This window comes from Prunus avium, chromosome 1, assembly GCF_965620075.1.
Source record: "Prunus avium chromosome 1, drPruAviu1.hap1.1, whole genome shotgun sequence".
Classification (NCBI taxonomy): Eukaryota; Viridiplantae; Streptophyta; class Magnoliopsida; order Rosales; family Rosaceae; genus Prunus; species Prunus avium.
The window spans coordinates 23462616-23479563 of NC_142284.1; positions in this window are offsets into that span (position 1 = coordinate 23462616).

The window sequence follows — 16948 nt, forward strand, 5'->3', positions numbered from 1 at the left end:
TTAGTATTATCGGCTTTTTCCCATTTTTCCTGGGTTAAAGTAACTAACTTTTGACTTAGATATTTGGCTTCTACGAAATCTAAATAAGGTGACTCGGACCTAGTGGCTTTGAGATATTCTTTCCACTCATTGAAAATTTCTTTTCTTTGAGCTTGGGGGAAAGAATCATGATACTTGGCTTTTCTTTCGGCATTTTCAAGGGCTTGGAAATGGGCATCTAATTTTGACCAATGAATTTTAAATGGCTTATTAAGGACTCTTAACTGGGCATCACAATTATAAACATCAAAAGTAGAATCTTGGGCATCTGACCTAGTAGGTGACGTAGGCTGTATTGGCTCAGGAGGTGCAGTAGGGGCTTTGTAGCTTGGTTGAACTACTTGCTTGGCCTTTCTTAATTCATTAATTTTAAAATCTATTAAAGCTTTGTCGGCTTCTAAATCTCTTTCTGTAATTGAAGATGACTCTGCGGATGAATGTCTAGCAGGAAACTTAAAAGATTGACTAGGCGTAGGTAACTGTTCTAATTGAACTGTGGATTTAACTGGCCTATCAAAACTGATTTTAATCGTACCATCTAAATAAGGCTGAATATAATCTAAATCATTTAAACTACGTTGAACTGGCTTAGGGGGGCATTCAGTGGTTAAAAACCATTCTTTAGGTAAATTGACATCTGACCACCTAATCATTTTGGGAACTGTAATATTAGCATTTTGGGTATGACTCTGGATTAAAAGCGTTTGATTCTTTGGACTTTTGCTTAAGGCTTGAAAATTAATGTTGGTGCCTGTGACTTTGTAATAAATCCTGTAAATTAAAGCTAAAGGTTGGGTACCTGGTAAAACATTATAACCGTGTGTCTTAATAGTTAAAGTTAAAACTTTCAAAATATGCGGATCACTAAGGCTTACAGTAAAATCTGGATAACAATCAAAATGTACTGGACCATGGCATAGACTTGACTCAATGATTCCTAAAACTCCTTCTTCGAAATCTTTAAATCTAGCATCTCTTAAACTTAATAGTATTGCAGATTTAAGACCTAATTTAGTTAAGGGTTTAACAGCGACTTGAACTAATCCTATATGCAAAAAATTATTACCTTCTTGCCTATGTTTCTTAATTGCATCAAGATTAAGTAACTGGCATGTTTCATGTTCTTTTCCTAAGGCATAGACTTGTTCTACTATCTTAATATGCGTAGTTTGCTTTAAATGCATTAATTGACCATTTTTGCTTATAAATTTCCTTATTAGGGACTTTAGGTATATTCCAATCATTACAATTTAATTCTGAACTAGACGACTCAAATTCTAAAACTTCTTCATTAACTATATATGGAACTGGGCCTAAACTGGTTCTAGAACTAGAAGAATTAATTGAATTGGTTCTAAATAAACGACTCATTTTGCTTACGTGAAAAATTTAAATTGACTAAATTAGAAAGACTCTTACATGACTTCCAAAATAGAAAGACTCTTGGGTAACTCCTAAGACTGACTCTAAGGTACCTAAGAACCTATGGGCTACTCTCTCTCTCACCTTCTCGTGCCTAACCGCTCATGCCTCTACTTGGGACTTACTGTTTGGTAAAAAGGTCTCACCTTACGGACTTTTGAGAGAGGGGAACCTAAGGAATTAGATAACTAGGAGTAGACTTGGAAGAAACTGTAGAGGCTAACTAAATTGAAAGAAACTTGGGAGACTTGCTAACTCAGAAAACTTAAATCAGCCACTTGGGCGATATGAGTAGCAGACTTAGACTCAACTCTTTCAACTCTTACGGCTCTGATACCAAAAGGGGGACTAGGGCCTAAAATCTAGAAGAACTAAATTCAAAAGGACTTTTAACTAGTAATAGACGGAAGACTTAGAGTTGGGTTTGGCTTATGTATATTTAATGACTTGAAGACTTTGCATGTGTATTTAATGAAGTGAAGACTTGGAAGAAGAAAGGAACTAGTTAGTTACGGAAGATGATAGAGAGGATGACTAAATAATTGACTTGGTAGATGACTTGAGCAACTAACAAATAAAAAATAGAGAAATAATGAATAAAATAAATTAATGAATGGATGCAAATTGAAATTAATAAATTAATCATAAACTCAAAAGAAAATTAACGTAGGTGAATAAATTATACAAATAAAAAATTATGAGAGCACTAAATTTAATTAAAATGAGAATACAAATTAATGAAAATAATTGAATTAACATGAATTAAAATTTGAAGGACTATAAAGATAAACACAGAAAATAATATTAATTGAAAATATTATTAACTGTGGAAGCTTTGAAAACAAAGTAAGAACTTACAGAAATCTTAGTTCAATGAAAGCAAGCAATGTCACGCAGGACACTCACACTCCATTCTCACTCACAACTATTGTAGTTGCCTCAGGTCTACAAACTCTGAGAGAACTTTGAAAACTGAAAGAAACTTACAATGCTTACTAAACAAAGCTTGGAGATACAACTGACGGAAGGCTTCTATTTAAAGTCTTGGCATACAAAAGAGGACAAAATAACTTTTGAATTAACTTCTACTTTGACATATATATATATGTGGATATATATTTTAAGTTCAATTGAGAACCAGTTTATTGAGAGTTTATGTAAATAACGGATTATGGTTCTCAAACCCACCACAAGGGTGCCCCCTAGTTACTTTGAAACAAGTTGGTATTTTGTTAACGCCCCACGAGTTCGGGGACGCTTGGACCGTGTGGTGCGAGGAACGCGGCTCAGGCTGACTTATGGTCCCCTGAGACCTGCGAGGAGCGTAGCTCGGGTTGACTGGGTGTCTCCGAGGTCTGTGAGGAACGCGGCTCAGGCTGACTTATGGTCCCCTGAGACTTGCGAGGAGCGCAGCTCGGATTGACTTGGTGTCTCCGAGGCCTGCGAGTAACGCAACTCGGTTAACTTTGTGTTTCCGAAGTTGCGAGGATGGAATTGACGGAATAATTGGAATTGACGGATCAGGAATGGGGGTACGCCCAGGTGGAGAGAATTTAAGCTTTGAAACGCTTTTAAAGTAAAAGTGAGGAATTTTATACAGTTACTATCATTTTCTTAATCGATATATTTATGTCACAAGAGAAAGACGGATATATATATATATATATATAATTATTTATTTATGAACCTTACATGAGTTTGATACCAGGGTATTCGGAGCTTGTTTGTTTTATTTTATTTTAATCCGTTTTACTTTAATTTATATTATTTTATCTTATTTACGTTGTTCGCCTTGATCTTTTATTATTGGATATGGTATTAAATAGCTCAAGTATTTCTAGCATAATTTGCCCCCCCGAGTTTTAGAGATATCCAGATCGGGGGAGCGAGAATTGCGGATCAGGTTGACCAGATGTCTGCAGAGTCCAGCAAGGATTATAGGGCAGGACGTGTCACCAATGGTGTCACGAGGAATTAATAGTTATGACTTTCCAAGAATAATTACTTGAATCTAAATGCCTTTATTCCTTCATCTGAATATAATTATTGCCATGTGAGTAATGCCAGTAAACTTGGAATAGAAAGCTGAATTGAAATAGAAGAGCTACGTGTGGCTTGATCCCTCAGTAAGGGTACGTAGGTAGCCTTTTGTTATAAGGTGCAGCCACGAGTTGGATTCTTTGAGATTGTTAATGTATTATTGATATTCTGAGAGCTAAGATAAATTTTATTAGCTAAATTATCAAACATCATGTTAGTTTCCTTCAATGTCTCAAAAGATAGTCCATTTTAGAAATGTATTTCAAGAAAAACGAATACAATGAGAAAGAGTGCTTCTTTTGAAATGAAGGATTAAAAACAACACAATAATGCCCAGCAATATGCATCTCTAATGTCGTGGGAGAATGCTCGGTTGGTATAGATGACAATGGCAAGGGGAAGGTAATGGTAACTAAAAGCGGGTGAGATGAGAGAGAGAGAGAGAGAGAAACCGGGCAGGGAGGAGTGTGAGACACATTCCTAGATTTTTCAGAGTCGAAGCTAAAGTTTTCTGCATTCAGATTGATGATCTTTCGTATGGGGGCTCTATCTTGATCAGTGAGAGTCTCAAAGACAAGGTGTTCCATATATCCGTCGAACTGGGCTGCGTTCGATGGATCATAAAACAACTACAAGAGCCTGTGGACAGGAAGGAACAGAGATTTTTTCGAAAATTCAGAGGAGATTCTTACCACCTATGGATGGAGAAATCATGCAACAAGTATGGACGTTTTCTGAGGATCTCCAAATGTTTGCATGGAATTGTGTCGTCGGTTGTAATACCACAAGGTCAAGGAGGGCAAGGGTGGAGAAAGCTGGAGGAAAGCTTAGAGGTAATCCTAGTTGGTGATAGATTCACAAAGGAAAGATCTGTTCAAAGGGGAGAGGAACAAAATCTGCCGTATGATAGAACTAGAATAACAGGAAAATCGTACAAGGAGGCGGTACAAGACAAAGGAACAGTGGGACAAAAAGTGGAAAAGAAAAAGGCAGACTTTTCATCACAACACAATTCGACCCAAACGGAAAACTGGAGTTGGGTGGTTGCTTGTGAGAGACAAGTAGTTCACCAGACTTGGAAGGATATTGAAGAAGCTCTAGGCAAATGGCTACAGTTCAAAGTAGAGTTATTTCCATATCAAAATAATAGAGCATTCTTTGCTTGTAACAGTAAAGAGGAGGCAACGAGGATAGGGGGAGCAAGGAAACTGAAGATGGACGGACAACCAGAGGTGTTATTGTGGTGTTGGGAACAAAGCCTGAAGAACAACATAACAAAAGTGGTTAGCTACGGAGGTTGGATTGCTGTCACTGGGCTTCCGATACACTGGTGGTCCAAAAAATACTTTGAACGAATTGGTGATGCTTGCGGAGGTCTGCTGGAGGTGGGTTGGAGGACTGAGAAGCTTAAATACCTCATTGATGCCAAACTGAAAGTCCGAAAAAATACAGTTGGATTTTTGCCTGAACTACTTAAATTAGCAGAAGGAAACGAGGTCTATTACGTTCAGATCAGACCAATATCACCGGCGGTAAGGCCAAACCAGTCAGTTCGTAACAAATTAGTGGAATTAACTCCGGCGCCGACTTGGGGCGGAGTATTCCGACTCGAGAAACAGATTGCAAAGGAAGGAGGACCGGTGATCGAGGCCACCTCGCCAGCTGGAAGTCCGCATGAGGCATGCGGGATCGCTGAATCCCAGACCACGCGAACACTACCTCTGGTCGTTGGCAGAAGCATGGAAGCCCTCACGCTTGTCGAGCAATTGCACACAACACAAAAAGAAAAAGAGTACGTGGAACTCAAGGACAAAGGGATGTTCAAGGATGCCAAGAGGGGCTTGAGTGGTTCTGAAGTTGGGCCCAGAGCAATATCTATTAAGGACCAAGAGCTAGAAAAGACTAGGAGTAATAAGTATTACATGCTGCTGCCAACAAACAGACCCACTCGGCACAGTGAGTTTGGAATGGGATTGAGAAATAAGTGGGTCCACCCGAAATCTCCTATCTCTATGCCAAATCTCTTTACAAGATTCGGGCAGAATAAAACACAAAGGAAAAGGACTATCACGTGTTTCTCCCTCTAAATTTGGGAACCAGCGTGAGAAGGATAAGGTAGTGGGGGCAAGAAAACAAAAAAAAGGAAAGTTGACAACAGTGATAAATCATTATGATAAGGAATCTGCAGATGAGTACTTGCAAGAGGGGGGGTCCGATGAAGAGGGAATTGGCTTATCTGATGGAACACAGGCACGAATATGTGATATTCATGACGCAGAGACACAGATCTTTTTGGAGAATATGGAAGTTCACTCAAACATCAAGGATCTGGAGGTCGATTTGGGTATTGATTCTGATCTAGAAATGGGGAACTACACCGGAACGGATAATTGGGAAGAACTATCAAGCTCTGATGTGGAGTCTGAGGATGTAGACACAGTGGCTGCGGAGGAACCGGGAGGAGATTCAGCAACGGAACAATATCTGCAAGAGATGTTTTCTGAGAAGGATAACTAGGCTGGCGAGTCAAATCAGGTTAGTTCCCCCCACGGATTGGATCAATCTATTGATCCAATTCCTGAAAACTCAGGGGAAGGTAAAGAAGAAGAGTTTGGACTGGGGAATAACAGTAAGACTTTTGAAAACGAAAGGGTCTCACCACTTGCTGAGAGCTCAAAGAAACATGCCCCCAAAGGGAGCTTAGAAACCATGGAAACAATGCTGGATAGTATGGGCCTGCGATTGGTGGAAGAGGACATTAGTACACAGGTTATTCAAGCAGGAAAAAGGGATACCAAGAGAAAAGGGAAACGAGAACTGGAAAATCTGAAATTCGGGGTGAGCTACGAAAGAGGATGGGGGAAAGAAAAAGACCAATGAAGATAGTTAGCTGGAATGTAAGGGGACTGGGGGGGAGGAAAAAAAGAGTGGTAATAAAGAAGATGTTAAAGACGTATGATGCAGATGTTGTGCTGATCCAGGAAACAAAGAAGGAGAAGGTCGACCAAAGACTAATAGGAAATATTTGGGGAGCGAGATTTAGGGAGTGGGTTTGTATTCCTTCATGTGGAGCATCAGGAGGGATATTAATCATGTGGAATACAAAAGCTATCAAGGTGAAAGAGTCTCTCTTGGGAAATTATACGGCTTCCATCAATTGTGTGGATACGGAAGGAAAAGAGTGGTGGCTGACAGGGGTGTATGGACCAAATGGCTCAAGAGACAGGGTGCTGTTTTGGGAAGAATTAGCTGCTGTTTATGGCATCTGTGGTTCTAATTGGTGTATCGGGGGAGATTTTAATATCACCAGATTTCCATCAGAAAAATCCAATGGGGGAAGAATCACAAGAAGCATGAGGGTGTTTAACGACTTCATCAGGGAGACAAATTTATGTGACCCGGATCTTCACAACGCCGCTTTCACCTGGTCCAATATGAGGGAGAATGCGATCCTAAGAAGGTTAGACAGATTCATGTTCACCCCTGCCTGGGAGGAATTATTTCCTCACACTAGGCAAGTGGCTCTACCTAGGGTAACCTCTGACCATTGCCCCATACTATTGGACTCGATTGCAAAGAAATGGGGACCGGTGCCCTTTAAATTTGAGAATACATGGTTGAAGCAGCAAGACTTCAGGGGAAAATTTAAAGAATGGTGGGAGGGAGATCTACAACATCGGTGGGAAGGTTTCAAGTTTATGAAGAAACTAAAGGCTGTGAAAGACAAAGTGAAGATATGGAGTAAAGAAATCAGTAGAGACACTAGCTCCGAATCAAAAGAAGCAAAGGAACGAATCAAGGACTTAGATTTATTGGAGGAAAGGGATGGCCTATCCCAAGACAGAAGACAGGAGAGAGCGCAGCTGAGACTAAGAATCGAAGAGATAGCTTTCAAAGAAGAGATCATTTGGAGACAGAGAGCAAAGGTGGCGTGGGCAAAAGAAGGGGACTCAAACACAAAGTTCTTCCACAGAATTGTTAATTGCAGAAAGAAACGGAATTCAATTGAAAAACTAGAATTAGCAGATGGGTCCACTACGGGAGATGATGGAAGAATTGAACAAGAAATAATCTCATACTTCAAAAACTTATACTCAAGTGAGGGTCGGGAGAGGCCTAGACTAGAAGGTTTGGACTGGTGTGCTTTGGAGGAATTAAGGGCTTCATGGTTGGAAAGACCTTTCGAAGAGGAGGAAATCAGAAAAGCTGTTTTTGAGTGCGGAAAGGAAAAGTCCCCAGGCCCAGATGGATTCTCATTGGCATGCTTTCAACACTGTTGGTCGATCCTGAAAGGTGATTTAATGAGGGTGTTTGAAGAGTTCTATGAGTCAGGCATTGTGAACTTGGTAACCAATGAAACCTACATCTGTCTAATTCCTAAGAAAGCTGAAGCAGTCAAGGTGGGAGACTTTAGACCTATAAGTCTGATCACAAGTGTGTACAAAATTATTGCAAAGGTTTTGGCAGCTCGATTGAGAGAGGTGCTGAGCGATACCATATCTCAAACGCAAGGGGCGTTCATAAAAAAGAGGCAAATCTTGGATGCGGTGCTGATAGCAAACGAGGTGGTGGAAGAAACAAGGATGAAAAACCAAAAAGGATTCATATTCAAGATTGATTTCGAGAAAGCCTATGACCATGTGGATTGGGGTTTTCTAGATTTTGTGCTGGAAAAAAAAGGCTTTGGTTTGACATGGAGGAAATGGATAAAAGGGTGTCTTCGTTCAGCAAACTACTCAGTTCTAATAAATGGTAGGCCCAGGGGAAAGTTTGGAGCTTCAAGGGGAATAAGACAAGGAGATCCACTGTCTCCTTTTCTTTTTACATTGGTTGCAGACACACTGAGCAGATTGTGTTCAAAGGCCAGAGAAAGAGGTTTGTTTGAGGGGCTGGCCGTGGGAAGAGATAGGGTGATGGTATCACATCTACAGTTTGCAGACGATACTATTTTTCTCCTATCTGACAAGGAAGGAAATTTTAGGAATTTACTAAACATTCTGGAGGTGTTCAACCTGTGCTCTGGATTGAAAATAAACAGAGGTAAATGCTCAATTGTTGGAATTAACGCAGAAGACAACGAAGTCAAGTCACTGTCTGAGGAGATAGGCTGCGGCATGGGAAGTTGGCCGCTGCTTTATCTTGGTCTGCCGCTCGGTGGTAAACCTAAGACCTTACCATTTTGGGTTCCAGTAATCGAGAAAGTGGAGCGAAGAGTAGAAGGATGGTGCAAGGCCTTGTTATCTCGAGGGGGAAGATTGACCTTAATCCAAGCAGTGTTGAGTAATCTGCCATCTTACTTCTTATCATTATTCCGAATGCCTGCTAGTGTGGCAAAGCGCTTGGAGAAGATATTGAGGAACTTTTTGTGGGAGGGTATGGAGGTAGGCAAGAAGGATCATTTGGTGAAATGGGAGGTTGTGTCTTTACCAAAGGAAAATGGGGGACTTGGGATAGGAAACCTAAGAAAACGTAATGAGGCCCTACTGGGGAAGTGGCTATGGAGATTCCAAACTGAAACTAACACCCTTTGGTATGATGTAATAAAGAGTAAATATGGGCTGCAGATGAATGGCTGGGATTCTAAAAGGAAGTCAAATGGTTCTAGCCGTTGCCCTTGGACAGAAATAATTAAAGGTTTGGGCTCGTTTGTGGCTTGCTGTCGTCTCAAGGTGGGCATCGGTGGGAGAATAAGATTCTGGGAAGACGTGTGGCTGGGAGTTAGAGCTTTGGGCGAGAGTTTTCCACGGCTTCTTCGAACTTCTTGTAAAAGGAATGCCAAGATCGCAGATATGTGCATAGACATGAATTCCCTTCCGCTCAGTTGGGATTTTGGCTTTCGCAGGAATCTTAGGGAGGAGGAAAATGAAGAATTGTCTGAGTTACTCTCAAGATTGGAACACGTGGTGTTGATCCAAAGCAGAAGTGACACCAGAGTATGGAATCTGGAGACCTCGGGAGCTTTCTCCTGTAAATCATTCTCTAGACACCTAATGGTAAATCACCAATCATCTCTCTTCTCTCCGTCCACTGTAATTTGGGAAGCTAAAGCCCCTCCTAAGGTAAGAATATTAGTTTGGCTAATTGCTCATGGCAAAACTAATACTTGCGACTTGATCCAAAGGAAAAGACCTGGCTGGTACTTCTCTCCTAACTGGTGTGTTATGTGCAAAAAAGATAACGAATCTGTGGATCATCTATTCTTACTTTGCCCGATTGCCTCATCCCTGTGGGCTAAGTTATTTAAGGTGGCAGGCCTAACGTGGGGAAACTTCGCAACTTGCAAAGCGATGCTTGTAACTAGGCTGAAATTCTTTGATGGCAGGAGGAAGGGCTCAGTGCTGGGAAATTGCGCTTTGATGGCCATTTTCTGGGTAATATGGGGGGAAAGGAACAGGAGAATTTTCGAGAATGTGGTCGGGGAGGACATTGAGCAGTTATGGGACCGTATCCGTGTCTGGGCATCACTTTGGGCTTCTGTTACAGCAGAGTTTAGGGAGATTAGCTATCAGCTTATCCATCTAGATTGGAAAGCGGTAGCCATGTAGTGTAGGTCTTTCGTTTCTTTGTATCGGTTTGGTGGCCTTCTTGGCCATCTCCTGTATCGTTCTTTTACGTTCTAATGAACACTATTGTCTCTTTTCAAAAAAAAAAAAGAAGATAAATTTTATTAGCTAAATGATTTATTTGATTCTTTTGAGGCCTGAGGCCAGAATAATATGATGCTTGACTTCTGATATAATTTGAATCATGTTGGTAGTTGGGTTTTATTCGTGTATGCTTGTTTGACAGGTGGTAATTTTTGGGAAATGTTCAATTTACAGGGGAGACTCTGCCGAATTTTCGGCAGGAGTTGCACTTGATTTTCATAGAATTTTAGTTAGAAGGGCAATTTGGTCAATTGTGCCCGGTAACTGCCAAGTGTCGGACACGCACAGGGTTTGACTCGGATTCCAAAGTAGAATTTGGGTCGGGTCCTGTCATCTGAGGCCTGCGAGGAACGCGGCTCGGTTAGCTTTGTGGTTCTGAGATCTGCGAGGATGGAATTGACCGAATATTTGGGATTTTCATCAACCTCACCTTCATACAGTACCATTAATTTCGTAAGTGATAAATTGTTTTACAAATAAAGATGGAAATATACATATATATATATATATATACCAGGTAATGGCCCAGACTCTTAAGAGCAAAATTTTTCTCAATCAATTTTAAGCTTTCGTGCGGAAGGTAGTGTAGAGACGTAGAGAATAAACATAATTATTATGAGGAATTCAAACATACAAAGCCAAAACCAAGGATAATAATATAGAGAAATTAAATACGATATCAAACGTAGTATCATTAATATTCAACAAACTTACATAGAAGCAGGGAAAGCAGTAGTGCTTAACAGAAGCTTCGCAGAAGCAGCACTTGAAAACACTCAAAAACACTCCAAAACACTCAAAACACAAAGTTTATTTTCTGCTTGAGAGGCGATCTTTTCGGTGCTTCGCAAAGGAGGAGAAGCCCTTCATTTAAAGCCTCCTGGCTGTTGACGTGTCAATTAGAGGCAGAAGATCACAAAGCAGCCTACAGTAGAGCGGCATCTTCACTTTAATGATTCTGTCCGAACGTTCACGCAAGCGGCCAACAAAGGAAAAAGGCAGACTCTTACAAAAGGCAAATAAAAACAGAGTAAAAGCAGGAACGTATTGCTTTTACCAGAAAAACGTAAAAGTAAAAAGCTTTATCACAAATTACAGTAAACACAAATTGTCTTCTTATCAGACATAATATTACTTGGGCCCACCATAAAGATCCGAATGGAGATCTGGATGAAAGTGGTCAAGCATGTCTTCATTAGCAAAAGGGTCCACCTCATCTTCAGGTTGAGTGGCGGAAGCTGATGCCATCGACTCGTCATCTAAATCCAGGATCTCGAGGACTTTCTTTTTCAAATCTTCTTTTGATGAAGAAGAGCCTGGCTGATCTATCAGCATCTGTAGCCTTTGCGAAACACTTAGACTGGCAGGAGAAGTGACCAAAGGCTGAGCAGCAACAAGATCAAAGGAGGGAATGATTGCTGGGGTAATCTTGACAGGAACTAAGTGGTCTCTTGTGAATTTATCCCACCAACGAATTAAGATGCTGCGGACTAAGTTAGGAATATAGGTCCATTCTTCATCAATGTCTTCCGAGATGACATATTCCCACTTTAATATCCAAGGTAGCTCATACATTATCATGAACCACATGAACAAAGTCCTTTGATCAGGATGATTCTTATTCCATTTACAAAATTTCATTTGAAAAGACTCCTTAATTTCAGGAGGAAGGTATTCCATAGTAGGACCCCAGATAAGGAAAAAGCTCTTGAACCAATTTGGGAGTTCTTTCAGAGCCCTAAGCTTAAATTGGATGAACCAAGTATGAGAATAGTTTTGATTTTGAAAACATAAGACATATTCCCATGCTTTTTTATAATCCCAGAAATTATATGAATATGGCCTAATTTCAGGATGGATAAATCTTTTAGCCCTTTCAGGGCTAGGACCCCATTCTTCCAAGGAAATAACATTTAGAATTTGGATTTTGGAAAAGGCTATTGTATTGGTATTTTCACCCCTATGACGATGAACTATATTAACAGATTTAGTTTCAATTAGGAGAGTTTCATAGAATAGACGGGGCTTATTTAAGGGAGGAAGGTTATCCCTTAAATATTTTCAGCTAGAAAATTCGGATGTTTGTCCAGATCATTCATTTCAATAATTGCTACAGACATATTCATATATTCACGGAATGGATTTTCAGCAATCTGCTTCTCCTTACCCTTATTATATGGAGAAGAAGTCATCAAGGGCTTTGGATCAGTCGGGGAAGACCTAGCAAGAGCTCCTACTTGGAGTCATTTGTCCGGAACTCCTGGTTCGCACCCTGCAAAAATTCTCGAGTTAAGAAATCAGGGAGCGCATTAGTTTCACCTTTAATAAATTCAATATCAAAATCGAAAGCAGATAGTATTCCTTGCCATCTTGCGAAAATTTGTTTTGATGCTAAATTTTTTACATCTTTAAACAGAATGTCTTTTGCAGCCTTGCAATCCACTCTTATCATGAATTTTTTATTTAAAAGATCACTTTCGAATTTAGAAACAGCATGGACTATGGCTAGCATTTCTTTCTTAACAGTAGAATAATTCTTTTGAGCCGGTTTCCAAACTCCAGAAGTGAATCTAACCAGTTGTTCTGAATTATTGACCTTCTGTTTTAGGATTCCTCCATACCCGATTTCTAAAGCATCTGTTTCTACTATTTTAAAGGCTTCGGGGTTGGCTAAGGCTAAGCAAGGAAGTTCTTTGACTTTAATTTTCAACCTTCTTACCGCTTTAGTGTGTTCTTCTGACCAGGGAGTTGGGTTCTTTTTCAACCTTTGGTATAACAATTTTGAATCTTGAGCCAAATCTTTATAAAAATCTTTTATATAATTAAGACTTCCTAAGAACCTTTGTAACTGTTGCTTGTCCCTTATCTCATCAGGGAATTTTTCAGCAAAGGATATTGCTCGATCAATAGGAACTATCAGTCCCTTATTAATATTGTGTCCCAAAAAACGAATCTTTGAAGAAAATAATTTCATTTTCTTTGCCGAAACCACTAATCCTGCATGCTTCACAACTTTCAAAAAGATATTCAGATGTTTAAAGTGTTGTTCTAAAGAATTAGAATAAACCAAAACATCATCAATATAAACAATGGTGAAAGCTGTGTAAGGATTAAATATATCATTCATAATATTTTGAAACTCAGAGGGAGCATTTTTTAGACCAAACGGTAAAACATTCCATTCGTAATGTCCGAAGGGGACATTAAAGGCTGTTTTGTACCTGTCTTTTTCTGCAATTTGAATCTGCCAATATCCCGATTTCATATCAAATTTAGAAAAAATTACTGCCTTATTCAATCTATCCAAAAGGTCCTTTTTATTAGGAATTGGATATCTAACCCATTTTAAGGCTTTATTAAGAGGTTTGTAGTTTATCACCAATCTAGGTACCCCTCTTTCTAATTCTGCTGCGTTTTCTACATAGAAGGCAGAACAGCTCCAGGGAGATGAGCTTTTCCTAATTAACTTTTTCCCTAATAAATCTTGAATTTCAGATTTACAAATTTCCATTAGCCTAGCATTCATTTGAATTGGCCTAGCTTTGGTTGGGATTTTCTTTTCATCAAAATCAGGCTCATACAGCAATTCCACTATGTGTCTTTTCCTATTCCAAAAAGCATTGGGTATTTCGGCACAAACTTGATTTTCAAACATCTTTTGGACTTCTTCTACCTTTTCTTTTACCCTATTGTCTTGCAGTTGTTCCTCTATTCTTTTGTACTGCAATTCTTCTTTCAGGTGATATAGATAACTTTCTTTCTTCTTTATCTTTTCTTGAATTTCATTAATATACTTATGCTTGGGTGGTTGAGAGAACCTAAAGACTATAGGTTGACCCTCTACCTCAGTTCTTATTTCCTCTTCAGAAACAGAGAAAGGATAAAGCATATTAATGAAAGGGGTTCCTAATATCAGGGACTGGTTTAATCCATTCACCAAGACAAAAGGGGTTTCAAAGCAAATTCCTTGATTAAGTACAGCAGCGTTAGATAATTTAAACTGAATCCCCATCATTTGACTATTGACTGCTGTGTGTAGGACTTGGGTAGTTTTCTGAAAATACCTCGTTGGTACAACACCTTCATTTATACAATTAAGATCGGCTCCAGTGTCTATCAGCCCTTCAACAGTAAACTTGTAGGTTTTATTAATAACAATAGTTATCATAGCATACCATTTTTGTGATATTACCTTATCTATGCTATTAATGAATCTCATAGTATTAACTTGCTCTTCCTGTAGGGTTTCTCTTGTTACAGGTTCTATTTTCTCTTGAAATTCTTCCATTAGGTTTTCGAATTCTAATTGCTCAGATTTTTCTTCTGTATCTTTTTCTGAAAAAGGACGATAGAGTTCTAAAACTCTAACCCTATTTTTTAACTCTCTAAGTTCTTCTTTCACATCATGGACCTCGCACTGAAGGTCGTTGAGCGTAGGTTCCTTTTTATGAATTTTATCATTCATTCTGTTTACTATAGTCTTAAAAGTATAGTTTTCAACTGGTTGTCTTACATTAGCTATGGCCGGTTGGGGATTATTTGGTCCGGTTCTAGCTAGCGAGATATAACTTTCCAAAGCTTCTCTCTTCTTTTCTGGATCTTCTATTTTATCAATTAAGTCTACTATTAGACTTTCTTCTTTTGTTAAGACACATATTCTCAGATCTTTAAATTGACAGGCGCACTCTTCCTCGCTACCTGAGCTAGTCTCAGTATCTGATTCAAACAATTCTTCATTTTCTAGTTGGGCTAGTTCGTCATCACTATCTTGTTCAGAACTGGATGAATTAAGCATTATTTGGCAAAGCTGTTGTTTAAGGTCTTCACTAATGCTTAGGTTACTGATTTTATCCTTCATTTTGCACTCAGATTTATAATGTCCTACTTTTCCACACTTATAGCATGTAGGGACAGCTCCTTTCTTTCCTTTACTAGCCTTTTTGCTAGTATCTCCTGTGTATTTCCTTTTTCTGAAAGTTCTATATGGCTTCTTGGGTTCAGACTTATATTTCTCGTATTTTTTAGTCTTACGCCCCCCAAATTTCTTTCCCTTCTTGTATGTTTTATGTGAATATGATTTTATTGGTTCAAAACCAAATTGTTCACAAAAGTCACCTAATTCCTTTTTTCCTAGGGCCTTTTGCTTATCAAGCTGTTTTCTTAATTTCATATCTGTGCAAAGAGCTAATCCTTCTGCGCATATTTCAGAGGACAATTCCCCATAGGTGTAAGACCCATAAGGAATGACACCACCATTTTTCTCTTTAATTCTATTCCTAACTTTTTCAGCGAATAGAAGTGGCAATCCTGAAAGAAATTTCTCTTTCCAAAAGTCAGCATTACAGTCTTGCCTAGTGAACACCTTGGAGTAAAACACGTCCTTATACCACCTAAAATGGGACAAGGTAGGACACTTAAGGTTCATTAAGAGTTCTCTAGACCTGTCGTGCTGTAATTCTGTAGTTCCTACAAAATGTAGAGTAATTGTGTAAATTAGTGAATTTACCGCATCTTCCTGGTAAATGTTTTCACTTTTGATTAATCCAGTTACTGGGTCTTGTACATTCTGCTGACCAATAGCCACCTGGGCGTTCAAGATTTGGGCTCTTGCTGAGTCGCTTAGGTGGAAATCCCACCATCCTTTTAATTGACCTACAAAGCCTGCGATGATAGCTTCAGCCACCCTCTTATCTCCATTTCCTTTTATCTTAGAGGCTGTAGCGTACATCATCATATGTTTCATTGCATTAATGATCTGATATTCCGTTAGACCATCAATATTCCATTCTACTATGGAGCTTCCATCATACTGAGCGGAATTCCACATTCCATCTTCCTCAAACTGTAAATCTACTGGAGTGGGTCTGGGGTAGTAATTTCTTGTTTTAGCAGTTTGAGTGAATTTCTTTTCATTTGTTAACTTATTAATTTCAGGTCGTTCTTCCTTAAACATCGTTTCAAGGTCCTCTATTTCTCCTTCAGTGAGAACCGACACTTGAGGTCCTTTTCCTTTATCTGACAATTTCACTTCTGATAATTTCTTTGCCAGGATATCAACAAAATTTTCATCTTCTGACAATGTTCTTCCCATCTTAAAGTTTTTATTATCTAAAGGGGGAGGTGGTTTGAAGAACACCTGACTACTCATTTCCTTGATCCTTTTAGTTTCTGAGGGACCGGGGTCGGATTTCTGCTCCTTTACAGAAACAGACGTTTCAATCCTAGTGACTTGCTTTCCTAGAGACTGCAGAAACAGGTTGGTGTAATTATTCTGCTGAATAACTGCGCCTATATCCTCTTTACTCGCTGTACGAAAATTATTGGCGCTATCATCAAGGAAAGTGGTTTCTTTGTAGGGAGCCGCTATCATATCTTTCTGTTTAATTACCATCTCGGGTGGATGTACGGCTTTTACTGATTTCCCATCTTTAGAAGTGTAAGTCGAGAATGGGCTTCCTATCATCTATATATGGCTCCTATATTCAGGAATGTCATATTTTTGAGCACACCAATCTAACCACGTAAAAAAGAAACAATTGAATTTCTTTTCTTTCATAAAGGCGGTATGGGCTTTCCAGAGATGATTTTGCCTATGCTCCTGAAAGGCTGTTTCAAACCAGATTCTTTTATTAATATTTTCAATACTCAGATAATTCCTTTTTATCTTTTCGTGTTCTATTTCGAAGGATTTTAACATATTTATTTCAAATTCTACATCCGAGAAGGAAGGCTCGGGTTGAGGTGGATTCATCCTAATTCCTGGGTTTGGAAGGGTTTGCTCAAACCTGTAGGCTGGCCTT